The 13,319-nt window shown below is 35.8% G+C and overlaps 1 pseudogene; it reads right to left on the bottom strand.

Moving 5' to 3' along the window:
- Nucleotides 1-13,092, bottom strand: part of LOC113178057 (myelin protein zero-like protein 1) — a 41,224-nt pseudogene extending 28,132 nt beyond the window's left edge.
- Between the last annotated feature and the right edge of the window lie 227 nt (nt 13,093-13,319).

Below are 13,319 nucleotides of genomic sequence, written 5' to 3'. Positions count from 1 at the left end.
ACTTCCATCTTGGGATCTGCTTCTTGAAAAGTCAGATTGACACACTAACTTCTGAGTCTCAGTTCTTCAAGTAAAATATGACCTATGCATAGTATTATAGGATTGTTTAAATGAACCAATGAATTTAAAGCATAATTGTACAGTGACTGGCATTTGGTAAAAGTTGAATTAATTGATTGAATTTTTTGTCATCGTTGTTATTAATTCTTAAGGTTTTTGTTTTTTATGTCAAAAACATGAAACACGCAAGATTCATAAGAGCTAAATTGTGGAACCAATCTAGATGCCCTTAGTTGATGAATGGATAAAGAAAATGTGATATATATACACAATGGAATTCTATTCAACATTAAAAGAGAATAAAATCATGGCATTTGCAGGTAAATGGATGGAGATGGAGAATATAATGCTAAGTGAAGTTAGCCAATCCCAGAAAACCAAATGACGGATGTTTTCTCTGATATAAAGATGCTAATTCATAATGGGATTGGGAGGGGAGGAGCATGGGAGGATTAGATAAACTCTAGATAGAGCATAGGGGAGGGAGGGTAAGGGAGGGGGAATGGGGGTAGGAAAGACGGTGAAATGAGATGGATATCATCACCCTAAATACATGTATGAAGACAAAAATGGTGTGATTCTACTTTGTGTACAGCCAGAGATATAAAAAATTGTGCTCTATATGTGTAATATGAATTGTAATACATTCTGCTGTCATATATAACAAATTATAATAAAAATGATTTTTTTAAAAAAGTGTAATACATAAGCAGACCCTGGGGTGAGAACTCTGTTCCTAGAGAAATATAGGGATAAAATAAATGACAAACAAAATAACTAAGAAACAAACCACATGCACATATTATAACACATATTAATATAGTATATAATATATATATATATATTAATTATACACTATATAATTAACAAGAATATAGTAGTAAAAATCACAAAGATATAAAATTATTTGACCTATTAGCCCTCTAAATTGGAAGGTAATATTGATTCAGGATTAAGCAACTTGACCTTGGGGTTATAGGGCATTGGAGATTATGTTATCTTTTGATTGTGGAAAAGTCTAAGAGCTAAATCCTGCACCATCTTTTCCCAGATATAAGTCAAAATCTCAGGAAGAAGTTCAGCAAATGCAGTGAAATGTTTTTCCTGACTTGAATTATTCCAGTAATTGAATACATTCTACATTTTACTTAGGTTGATAATACACAAGTAATTGATTGTCTTAATTTGATAGTCCTTATAATTTTTCGATCATACTTTATTCAACATTATTTGTCCAAATCTGAAGCTGGAGGGCAACTGAAGGTGTAGTTTGCTTTAAAACAAAACAAAACAACAACAACAACAACAACAACAAACAGGGATAAGGAATAACTAAGTAAAATGTAATAAGAGATTTGCTTCTTTCCAACTTCAAAATGATTATAATTTTTAAAGAAGAAGGAGGGATTACCATGGAAATTTAGTTTTTCTTTTTCTAGATCTTATGCTTGGCACATTAATTCTTAGTAAATTTTGTTTTAAATTTAATTATGCTGGAATAGTTCATAAAGAGGATATGTGATTGGAATCATCTTTATTTAGATCTTCCTTAAAACAGAAGGATAAACAAGATAAACATTCAAGGCCATTTCCAGATTTAGGAATATTTACGATACCATTTTGGAATGTTTAATCTAACAGTAAATTTCACTTTCTTTAGCAAAGTCCTATTTGAATGTCTTATTCCAGATGGAGCTAATCAGGTTAATTCTAATCCTGTAATTAGAAATCAAATTAGCTATGGTTGAGAACAGTAGTACAGAAAACTGCTATATTTGAATGTGATAGCTTTCTTTCTTTTAGTGCCTCATTAATGTAAGTCAAACTACAATTCCGGGACATGAAAAGGACCTTGAAATATTGCAGTTGCTCTTAGAATAATTTTGATCTCCAGTGAGAACCTCTTAAAGTTTCTCAAGGCTCAGGTGCTTTCTCAGAAAACAAAGCAAACCAAACAAAATAAACATCTTTCTATTAACAATTGCCTCCAGGCAATGTGTAGATCACTGATTTAAAGCAATTAAGTTAGTGCTAAATTGCTTTGCAAGGTTCTTCTCTTTCTTTGACTCTTCAGAAACATGCAAAACAGAGCTGACTCTATCTACAAGTCCTGTGGCCTTGGAAAGGCCCTTGACCATGACTTGATTTTCTCTGCACACTTCAATCTAGTTCTAAACCCACAGTAAATATTCAATATTTGCTGAATAAATAATTTTGTGAAATGGGACAAATACCTATCCAAAAATGCATTTTGTGAGTATTGATACAAAGTCACAGAGATGGTGACAATTTTGTGTGTTGTTCTTTATTATTTTGACTATATGACTGTGTCATCTTCATCCTAGTTTAGTCTAAGGAACTTATTGTGAATAATTTACTCCAGTAACCTCTTAACTAGTCTCCCTGTTGTTGTTCTTTTCTCCCCCACCTACTTTTAAGACTACTACCAAAGATATTTTTCTTAAAATATAAATTTTTCTTAAAATATAAAATTTATAGGTCATGACACCAAACTTCCCAAAGGTTCTCAGTATTATTTTATGTTATGGTCTTCAAACATTTTTTGTTCTACAATCATAACAGCAAATAAGTAAATAAATAAATGAGGAACATACCTCCAAAATATGCATAGTTAATTGTTTATCTCCATGGGACACAAAGTTGCTGTATTTCTTATGTTATAAACATCCAACAACAAATCTCAGAAGATGTTGTGGTCAAGATGAAATATACACTACTTTCAAAGTTTACAATAATTAAGGTAGCTCTTTAAATATTCAAGACAAATTATACACCTAGGATAAGGTTCATTTTAACAACTGAGGTATCAAATAGTCCTCTTTATTTTATCTGCTTGAGCTAGCCTTCCTCCTTCCTTCCTTCCTTCCTTCCTTCCTTCCTTCCTTCCTTCCTTCCTTCCTTCCTTCCTTCCTTCCATTATTTATTTTTTACCAGACCTTTTCCCTTTTGTGGTGATAAGACTAGAACCCAGGGTCTTGCATATACCAAGCTCTACCACTGAGCTATACCATCAGCCCACCAGACTTATTTCTATAATTTTTATTCATAAAGTTCTGCCATTGAGCTAGTTAAAAAACATAAAAGTGATAGCCATATTAATGGCATTTACCTACTGTTATATGAATTATCTTATCTTTAACCCATTATTGGTATAAGCTGTATTTGTTTCCACCTACTTTTTAGACTACTACTAAAGATATTTTTTCTAAAATATAAATTTTATTACAACAAGGTCATGACATCAAACTTCCCATAGCAGTGGCTGCTATTACAAATTTTCACCAACTTAGTACCTTAAAAAAACCAAAAATTGATTCCTACAATTCTGGAGGCCAGAAATCTAAAATCAGGGTCCCTGGGCTGAAACGAAGGTGTTGGCAAGGTTATATTCCCCCCCCCCAGGGCCTAGAGGAGAATCTTTGATTTTTCTAGCTTTTGATAGCTACCAGCATCATTTGACTCATGACAATATCATTCCAATCTTGGCTGCTGTAGCTAAATTGCTTGTTTTTTTATCTGTATCAAGTATCTTTCTGCCTTCCTTTTATAATGATTCAGTTAGCTACATTTAAGACCCACCATGATAACTCAACATTATCTATCACAACATTCTTAATTTAATTATAGAGGTATTTTTTTTTGGTCATATAATACAGCATTCACAGGTTTCAGGTATAAGTCAGAGTTATCTTCTGGAGACGCCATCAATCAGCCTATTTTCTTTGTGGAAGCTTAGTGAGGTTGTGGTAGGTGGAATTCTGAGATGACCCCCAAGATTCTCACACCCTGGAGTGCATACCTTATATATGATCATCCCCTCAAGTGTTGGGTGGAACTGTCATGTGACAGATTTCATTCCTGTAATTATGTTTTATTATAAGGAAAAATGAATTTTAAAGATATAAGTAATGTCTCAAATCAGTTTGTTTGAGTTAATCAAAGAAAAGTTTCACTTCACCACTGTTGTAGGGGATCCTTCTGAATTCCAACCATGATCTCTAGGGATTCTCATCTTGCAGACTAACATCCAATTCCTTAGTACCACACTCAAAGTTCTTCACAAAAATATTTGAAAATTTCCTTTATGACTCCCACACCATACCTTGCCCTGTTGGTGTGTAGACTACATTTTGCTCCGTCACAATTTGGTGGTATACTAGTGGTTTTCCTCAGCCCAGTCTGCAGTTCTTCTTTCTGGCCCTTCATAAATTTTTCTTTGATTTAAAATCTAGCTTAAACAATCCAGCCCGTCTAAAACTATCTTTGAATTTCCCTGTCAATCATTTTTCTTTTCCATAATCCCACTTTAGACTAATCTCAGGGCATTGTTACACTTTGATACATAATAGCATTAATTAAACTCCCTATCACAAATTATAAATTCCTTCAGGGGAGGGAGTGTTTATTTTACTTTCATGTTTACACTTTCTCTTGGTCATAGGGAGTGGCACAGAGCTTATAGCAGTAGCAGGAGTTCAATACATCTATAGGTGAGGATCCTAACATTTGAAGGTGTAATAAGTCAGAATATAGGAGGCAACTGAGATTTTTTTAACTCTGCTTTCTGGTTTCATTTCCCTTTATTGTTGTTTTTTTTTCACAAATGAGAATGGATATAATTTGCTGTGTGATTCAGGAAAAATGATTTTCTTCATACTTCACATTTCTGTTTTATAAGCCCAGAGTGTGACTCTGTGAATTTCACATCATAATAAGAGCCAATGAGAGGTTCTATAAAAATGTTACAAAGCATATCTCTCTCACGATGGGTAAGAATACCTAACTGCTAATGCACTCATCTTCCCAATTCAGTAACTTTCAAAGTAGAAATGCCATGCAAGGCTGAATACTTCAATTAGAATAAAAATCTGGCTAATCCCTCCTAAGTGCAAATGAATGGATCAGTCAGAGAAATTCACACTCAAAATTCTTTATCACTTACAAAAGAGGGAATGGAAAGTAAAGTCATGTCCAGAGATAACAGCAATTGCAGGATGAATGCAGATTTTGTGGGATTTTGCAGTGGTTATAGATTGTTCGTTCCCAAAAATGTTGTAATCAGTTTCCACAATGAACTTTTCCAGGAAAATTTAGACATGAGTACAATGCTCAAAACTGAACCAATCCAAGATTATATCAGAAAACCGATGATGGACTGACCTATGATATTGGCCTATGTGAACTGAAATTCAGTGGACATACTTTTTTTTATTCATTCCTATTCTGCTGCAGAGCATGTCTCCTTTTTCCAATTGTTACCCTTGGACGAACTTCCATGCTTAATGAAATATATAGTATATTGTGGTAGGTAGGTTTTCCTCAAACGACAGCTTATGACCCTTTCTTTGAAAACGTAAATAATTTGGGACATTATTGAAATTTAATAATAGTTACACTTTTTAAAGAACACAGTTTTTCAAGTTGTAGATGGTTTTTTCCTGGGTTCTATGGTAGTGTGTTATTTTTAATGTACATATACCCAAATTAATTAGTGAGTCATTATTGAATAGAAGCCTTTGGAACTTTTCTTACACAACAGTATGATTTGTAACAATGTTACCAACTTTCTATGTTACAATTGAATGTGTATGAAGTGCTATGATTTGATCCTTCAAGTGTTCTAAGGATCTCCTGTTTTTTTGTAATCGTAGATGGACAGAATGCCTTTATTTTATTTATTTTTACATGGTATGCTAAGGACTGAACCTAATGCCTCACACATGCCAAGCAAGCGCTCTGCCTCTGAGCTATAGCCTCTGTTTATGCTATAATTTGTCTTATCATTGGTAAAAAAAAATTGTTAAATAAAGATTATCGCCAATCTTTCTCCCAAGCAAATAACTTTTACATATAAATTAAGTTCAGGTACCACACTTTTCTTATAGGACTTAGAAGTTTGATTCTTCTGATACCCATTCAGTATTGTTTCCATGAGTTTCTTAAGCATAGGCTTTAACTCTAGATCTGCATACTGTAGCAGCAAACTATAGTAGGGTTAAATGAGTGGAACCCAAATAAATTTTATCACAGTTTCTAGCCATTTCTAGTCTTTTCTAGCCAGTGAACATAGTTCTCCCCCCTTCTCCCCCTCCTCCTCCTTCTCTTCTCCTTCTCCTTCTTCTTCTTGAATTTCTTCCTCTACATCATATGTTCATGCTCAGTAAAAAGAATTTAAATGTTAACACTAGTACCAAGTGTGAAGGGGATAGATGACATACAAAATCTCCTTCACCATCTAATGTTTGATCAGACAGACAATACTTATGAGCAATGCCATCTTTGCTGGTTTAAGGTGGCATGGAGACATCAAGGAAGAAGAGAAAGGCTTTCTGGAAATACTTCACAGAGTATGTGTGAAACTTGAACCAGGTCTTAGAGGATGAGTAAGAGTTCACAAAATACAGAAGATGGTTAGGGTATTTCTGAAAGAGAAAGAAGGGAAGTAAAAATGCAAAGAAATGAAAGAGAAAGGAATGTCCAGGGAACTTCTGAAATTTGGTGTGGCTGTAACCTGAGATTTGAAAGAAGCTGTGGGGCTTAATGTAAAGGAATGGCGTGTTTGAGTTTTGGCAAAGAATTTGAACACTCCATCTGTCCAAACCAGTACTCTGACAAGGCTGGGATTCTTAGAGTGGCTGGCTGGGCAGTACTGGGTTGAACTGAACTGAGACTAAGGTATGGCTGATCCTTAGGCTCCTAATTGTGGAGCAAAGAATAAACTTACTATATAGCATTTAGAGCAAAGTAACCTTGCAAACCATGTGTGGATACCAGTGAAATAAGGCAGAGCCAGAAGTCCAGGCCAAGACAAAATATCTACAAAATTTTCTAAAACACTGTATACTGTTTTCAGGGGAAACAATAGGGGTATTTCTTAAGATTCCAAGACTCAGCTCTAGGTCTTCCTTCCCCCGGTACTGGAAACTGAAATCAGGGGCTCACAAAGGCTAGGCAAGTGCTCTTTCTATCACTGAGCAGTTTCCACAGCCATTTTTATTATTATTTTTTTAAATTTTAGATAGGGTCTTGCTAAGTTAGCCTTAAATTTGCAATCCCCCTGCTTTAGTCTTCTGAGGTTCTGGGATTATATATATGATATACTGGTGAATAATTAGTCATTATTTGCATCTTTGATTCCCTAGACAGATATATATATATAGCCTGAGAGCTGTGCTGCATTTAGGCGATATGTCTCCTATCTCCTGTGTGTGTGTGTGTGTGTGTGTGTGTGTGTGTGTGTATATGCATATACATACACAGAAACTATAGATAGGAAAGAAACTGGTTAAGGCAATAAGAGGATGATTCCAGACAAGTTGCATGACAAGGTTTGTATTTTATTTTTTAAATTTTTATTATTGGTTGTTCAAAACATTACATAGTCCTTGACATATTTCATACATTTGATTCAAGTGGGTTATGAACTCCCATTTTTACCCCGTATACAGATTGCAGAATCACATAGGATACACATCCACTGTTTTACATATTGCCATACTAGTGTCTGTTGTATACTGTTGACTTTCCTATCCTCTACTATCCCCCCTCCCCTTCCCTCCCTTCCCCTCCCCTCCCATCTTCTCTCTCTACCCCATCTACTGTAATCATTTCTTCCCCCCCCTTGTTTTTTTTCCCTTTCCCCTCACATCCTCTTATATGTTATTTTGTGTAACAATGAGGGTCTCCTTCCATTTCCATGCAATTTTTCTTCTCTCTCCCTTTCCCTCCCCCCTCTCATCCCTGTTTAATGTTAATCTTCTTCTCATGCTCTTCCTCCCTGCTCTGTTCTTAGTTGCCCTCTTTATATCAAAGAAGACATTTGGCATTTGTTTTTTAGGGATTGGCTAGCAAGGTTTGGATTTTAGTAAAACTTATCTGGTATTGCTGTGGTAGGTGAGGTAGTTGAGGCCAGATGATAATTCTCAACCATTAAAATGAGAGATATGGAGAAGCTGAATGAATGTAGCAACAGAGTAGAAATGGGGATGATGGGTAAGATCAGAACAAAGCACAGCTAGTGCTTTCAGTCTGTTTATATTCACTGCAGTTATTGATTTGGTTGTACTTCAGCCTACCATCCTGCTATTCTTTCATTTTTCTCAATCCATTCTTTGTTCTCCCTTCCTACTTTTTTTTGTTATTGTTTCCCAGAGTTCCATTTAATTTTCTCTATTGCCATTTTGAGTATTTCTCTTTGTTTTACTTTCATTCTATTTTTATGTGTTTGCTCTAGTGAATAAAATGTGCATTTTCTAAATTGTTATAGTCTAACTTGGAATAATATTATGGCTCTTCACTTATAAAGAAAATTTTCAGTGTCTACATATATTTACCCCTCCTATCCTTTGTTCTATTTTTAAGCATGACAAACCCTGCAAAACCTTAATACCATTCTTGCTGTATATCATCAAACTATTTTAAGGGAAATTAAGAATTATTTTTAGGGTAGGTTTGCCACAGATTAATTTCTTCAATATTTGTTCATATGAAATTGTCCTTATTTTACTTCATCCCTTTCTGATAAAGAGGTAAGAAACTTTTAGTCCAACAACACAGACATTGAAAATGTCAATGTAATGATACTATTTAATTCAGTCAATCTTTATCAAGTACTCATTATGTGGGAGTCACTTAAGGGCATTAAGAGATCACAGTCTTTATTTATAAAGGCTGTTGTAAATTGGGCACTTTACCTTGCATGATCTTATTTAGTTTTTACTTCACCTTTAATTTTGAAGAATATTTTCACTGCATATAGAATTGTAGATTGACTTTTTGTTTTCATTTGTTTTGCTTCATTTCAACTTTTCATGTGGTTTTGTTGTCCAGCTTGCATGATTTCTGGTGAGTAATTAGTCATTATTTACATCTGTGATTGCCTAGACATTATAGGGTTATTATGGGTTTTTTTAGTCTTTTCTTCATTTTTTCCTTTTTCTCTGGCTTCTTTTAAGATATTTTAAAATCTATTTTTATTATTTTCAAATATGTTTACTTTTTTTGCAAATTAATGTCTAGATACTACATATACTTTTAAGTTTTTTCCTCACTGGGTTTATTTCAGTTTTAAATTTGCGTATTGTGAGGGTTTTCTAATTAAAATCTTATATTTTAAGCAATTTTAAAATATACTTCTGAATTCCAAAATCCCTCTCCTTTCCAAGACTTTCATAATGCTCACTTAATATTAATTCACAGGGCATTCATTTTTTACCCCATTTTTATTCCATGTTTCCGTTGAGGTGATTTTTATTAACCTGCCTCTTTATTCATTTTTTATTTCTTTTGCTGTTCAATTTGCTATTGAGCTTATTCAGTGAATTTTATAATTTCAGATACTGCATTTTTTAGTTATAGTCTTTCCATTTGGTTCTTTTCGAGGTTCAATTTCTCTTCTTAAACAGTTCATCATTTTAATAATTATATTCATCTTTACTTATGGATGCCTAACCACAATTATAATTATTATTTTAAAGTATTTGCTAATTCCAATAAATAGGTCTGGGTCATCTGTAGGAGTGCTTCTGCAAGCTAGATTTTAAACTAATATTTTTCACATTTCTGCTTCATTGATTGTGTTATAATTATTTATTCTATTCCAGATCTTATGAACAAAAGGATGATGAAGACCAAAGTATGTATTTCTTTGGATGATTTCTTTCCTCTGTCTGACAGGGTATGGAACAAACCAGTCAGATCCCTGTATAAGTTGAGTTTAGCTGCAACTATCACTTAGCAGGACTTAATGACTGATGTTAACTGCCTGTTTGGAGATTCAATGCCTCTTCAATAGTGGATGCTCTCTTTTCAATGTTAGCACGTGACCTGAAGATCACACTTTGTGTGTGGGTCTACAAATTCATCTACATGTCTCTTTCCTAGACCTCATTTCCCATATCTAATCTTTTAGACTCTTGACCAAGTACTTAGTACTAAGTATGTGTATGTTATTACCAGGAGATATTTCTCTTGCCATTCAAGGTGAAAAATTAATTGCCCTGTGTGAATTTATGCCTAATAAAAGATGTATCTTTTCTGTTGTCTTTTAATACTGCCCTGAGTGAAGATGGACAGCAGAATAGTTATTTATTTATCTATTGGCTTGTACCATGTAGTGAATGAAATCTATATGTTCGTGAACCAAACTTATCCTTTTTCTTTGTTCTTCAGCCAGACATAAGGAAGCCCCCATTTTAGCATAATTTTGCTGAGGGGGATATACCAAAACCTTGGTGATCTATGACTTAGGGGCCTCTGTCATCCATTTTTATAGAACTGATTCCATTCATGCCATCCTGGATATATCGCTTCTAACAATAAAGTTCCATGGTTCTGTCTGATCTTATGATGGTTACTTATTGTCCAATGGATAGACCCTTCATCTCTTCGAGGTCATGTGGCATACCAAATATTATTTTTAAAAATTGTTGCTTATTTCTCCACTACAGACAACATGCATAACCTTTCTCTATAGCTCCTATTGGAACTTATCATACTTTGAGTATTGAAGTTACAAGGAAGAGATGAGGCTGCACAGATAAGGAAATGGGTGCCTGGGTAACTTCCTGGGCATCAGAGCACAAACAGCAGCTGCAGCTCTTTGCTGAGAAACTTACAAAAAAGACTATTTTAATATCAGGACCTATGTGACTTGGATTCCATAGAAATTCAGGACATATGTGACTTGGAGTCCATGGCCTCTTCAAAAAAAGGAGAAATGCCCGATCAATATTTTTATTGGATTAACAGGTGTGTGAATACTTGTGGACACTGAGTGCCTTGCCCAGGATCGGTCAGGGGGCTGACTTTCTTAAGCCTGCAGTTCCATAAACTCCCCTAGACAATCTGGATGTCCCTCTCTTGGAACCCTCTTCAGGAATTCTGCTTTCTTTCTATTACTCTAATAAATCCCGTTACTGCTCTCACTTTTGTGTCTGTGGATTTTATTCTTCAAATCCATAATTCAAAGAACTCATTGACATCCACACCCTGTGTTACAGTACCATTAGGTTTTTGTTGATTCAAATAGCAAGGCATCCTGCACTATAGCCAATGTCTTTTTTCTTTTTCTTTTTTTTTAAGCAGATGGATTATTACTATTTAAAATTTTTTATTTGTTCATTTCAGTATACATGACAGCAGAATGTATTTTGACATAGTATACATACATGGAAAATAATTTCCCATTCTGTGGTTGTATATGATGTGGAGTTAACAGTGGTCGTGTGTTCATATATGAACACAGGAAAGTTATATCCAATTCATTCTTTCTTATTCTCACACACATTCCTTTTTCTTCATTTCCTTTTGGAATTATCACTTTATCTTATCCACATTTTTTATTGGTGCATTATGGTTGTACATGTGGTACAATTTGTTGTTAAATATTTGTACATGCACATACTATAACAATATAATTTGGCCAATACCACTCTACGCATTTTTTTTTCATTGTTTTGCATCAGCAACTTAATGAGGCCCTAAGAAACTCAAAGGGACCCTGTATCCATATAAAAATATTTAATTGGGATTTTGTCTTTCTTTTCTTTCTTTAATCAATAAATTCTATCTTGAAAACGCAGATCTGCAAACTTGATCTGAAAAATAGTTCAGATCTGAAAAATAGAGCTTTTATTGAGACAGTTGCCCTCAGTCACCTGTTTAACTGTCCTTAATTTGTTTTGTTCTTATGCATTAAGCAACACTCTTTCTGACTATCCATCTATCTATGCCTAATAACATTATGATGTATTAATTATCTTCATAGGTCTACACATTTTTCATGGTCTCTAGCTTCCACTATAAACTTGACAATAATTACATGACCTTGCTTCAGATAGTTAATGACCACCATTGGCTAATGTTCTTTTTGGGTCCCCGATTGTTACAGGGAGCTTGTTCTGTAATATCCTCTTCTGCTATAAGTCCTGGCATACTGACAATAGCCACTTCTAATTCCCTCAATTATTCTGATCAGCCATTTACTAGTGAATTTTTTAGTGTATTAGTATATGGAGCATCTTTTGGACCATTCATAGAATACATTGACCCATAGTTTCCAACCTTAGATAATATAACTATTCTGATAGGCTCTTATCTCTGAACCTTTTGGTATTTCCTGCCAACATCTTGCATGACAGTCTAAATAGTTCCACTTTATCTGTGAGCTATTGATTTTCCTAAGATTCTGTTTGTTAGTATTCTCCTCCAGGGTCTTGATGAAATATTAAATCACCTCTTCTATATATAGCTTTCAGTTTTGCCCCAACTCTTTCATTTTACAACCTTAGAACCCTTAGGGTTCAATTCTATCCACACTCTCCTAGCTTCTGCCTGTATAGTTTTTCTAAGCTCAGTGATTTCTAAGTCACAGTGTCACATTCCTTCCTCATCAGTCCTACTTCTTCACATCCAGATTATGCTGTGATTTTACCCTGGTTGTAGAAGAGAGGTGTGTGTATATTTAACGAGCAGAGTTTAACATGGCAAGAGATCTCTACATTATTCTCAAGCCAGACTGAGCACTAGTCTTTAACTTGGAGGAGTGGGTCACTCTTGCAGACCTAGGGGAGTCAGGTGGAGAAGTCAAGGTTTTCAAGTATATTGACCCATATATTCCCATCCCAAGCTTAACAACACTCTTCCTTTCTGATCAGGAACTTGATCTTGGCATGGGAGACTTGCTATGCACCAAATTAACCCTTTATGGAGCACCTGAGTCCTAACTTGATCTGCTTTAATTGGCCCTCCATCTGTGGTAAATAGAGTGTTTTTCTATGCTGCCTCTGACATTTACCTTAAATTGGTAATTTATAATCTTGGCCCCTCCGCCCCGGCCTGCCGCCGGACCGCAGCGCCGGCCTGCTCACCTGCTGGGCGGTGCTGAGGGCCCCAGCCGTGGCGCAGCATCACCACAGCATCGAAAGCAGCCCGGTCACCGGCCGACTGCCAGCCACCGCCGCCAACCGGTGCAAAATCGCCCACCTGCGACCTCGCGCCGCCAGGGCACATGCCGACGCAGACAGGTCATTGTGCGGCGCCGCCCCCAGTCCCCAGGCACTGCCGGGCTCGCGCATGCGCAGTGCAGACGCAGACGGGTCTGGGCGCGCCACCGCACGAGGCCCCAGTGCGCAACAGGGCCCGCCTCTCGCAGGCGTCCGCACCATCGCCTGACTGTTAAGGGTTTGGACCGCAGCGCCATTCCACGCTGCCCTGCATCCGAGTTGGCCCGGGCGCTG

The sequence above is a fragment of the Urocitellus parryii genome, chromosome 7 (assembly GCF_045843805.1).
Source record: "Urocitellus parryii isolate mUroPar1 chromosome 7, mUroPar1.hap1, whole genome shotgun sequence".
Taxonomy (NCBI): domain Eukaryota; kingdom Metazoa; phylum Chordata; class Mammalia; order Rodentia; family Sciuridae; genus Urocitellus; species Urocitellus parryii.
The sequence above is the reverse complement of the archived record's forward strand: the minus strand, read 5'-3'. Positions and strand labels throughout refer to the sequence as shown.